Source organism: Monopterus albus, unplaced genomic scaffold (assembly GCF_001952655.1).
Source record: "Monopterus albus unplaced genomic scaffold, M_albus_1.0 scaffold51.1, whole genome shotgun sequence".
Taxonomy (NCBI): Eukaryota; Metazoa; Chordata; class Actinopteri; order Synbranchiformes; family Synbranchidae; genus Monopterus; species Monopterus albus.
The window spans coordinates 7103231-7104476 of NW_018127931.1; positions in this window are offsets into that span (position 1 = coordinate 7103231).

Sequence of the window (1246 nt, forward strand, 5' to 3'; positions counted from 1 at the left end):
GGCACATTTCACAATATATACTACTCAAAAAGATAAAGGGAACACAACATAGTTGAATGTCTTATTTTTGTGTTCCTTTTATTTTTTTGAGCAGTGTATATTGTAGTACTGGGTTATAAATTATTGATGCATTATTGTTTACCACTTTAAACAGGTAAAGGTGACCCTAATTTTAACTACCTTACATGCTGTTTTGATGATTATATATTTTGAATGTAATAATTATAATTTGACATACCACTGGGAATCTAGTCTTGTTTATAATTTGAAAAGTCACTGAAGTTATTAAATAAATATAATGGAATAAAAATCACTCAAAGTAAAAAGCATCATCAAATGGAAATATTCAACAGTACAAATACCTCAAAAATGTAGTAACCGCTTTCTTCTTTTAATTAGTTTTTGTCTTTCTTTCCACCTTGTTGTCTGAATGTGGAACAAAGACACTAAAGATTAGCTTTCATGTGGATTCAGTCTTTAAACATAGATGTGAATTCCATATCTCCTAGCCTAGTCTAGTCTCTGAGGTGGAGCTGCCACCGCGCAGCACACACAGGGACTCCCACAAGCTCCTTATCACTCTTCCATCAGGAGGAAGGCCAAAGCTTCATTTTAGCTTTGTCCAAAGAAAACTGCAATAGCTTATCTCAAACTGGCTGCATCTGATTCCACAGTTTCCTGGGTCACAGTGACCTCAGCAGGTTTCCTAAGTGGCCGTTCAATGGGCTGTGAACTCATGTTTATACTGTGTGGCTTTAACACTGTTTTACTGTATTTTAGTATAAGAAACAAACAAAGGTGGATGTTAGGAACCCTTGTTAATAAGCAAGATGGTCTGATTAAAGTGAACCATAAAAGGTAACTATTTTATTTAACTTACTCTATTGTCCTTGTAGTGGGAACTTTATATTCTTGTATAATTTCTCCTGTGTCATCGGTAGGAAGTGGTGAACTCAAGGTGGCATATGGGTAATTATAATACATAGTCCTTATGGCTGGTGTGGGAGAACCTTTGCTTTGGCCAGCGAGTTCTCTATCTGCAGACTGTTTATTGATTTTTGACAGCAAAGTAAAATATTTATTTTGTGTGTGTGTGGTGGGAGCGGGGAGGGGCAAGAGTATCTGTTTCCAATCCATGGAGCAGAATGACTACAGAGCTTGTGATATCCCTTTTAACTCTTTATAGCTCCTCTTTGCTTGTGGCTTGCTTCATGCCACCTTTATCTCTGACCTACTTACACTCTTT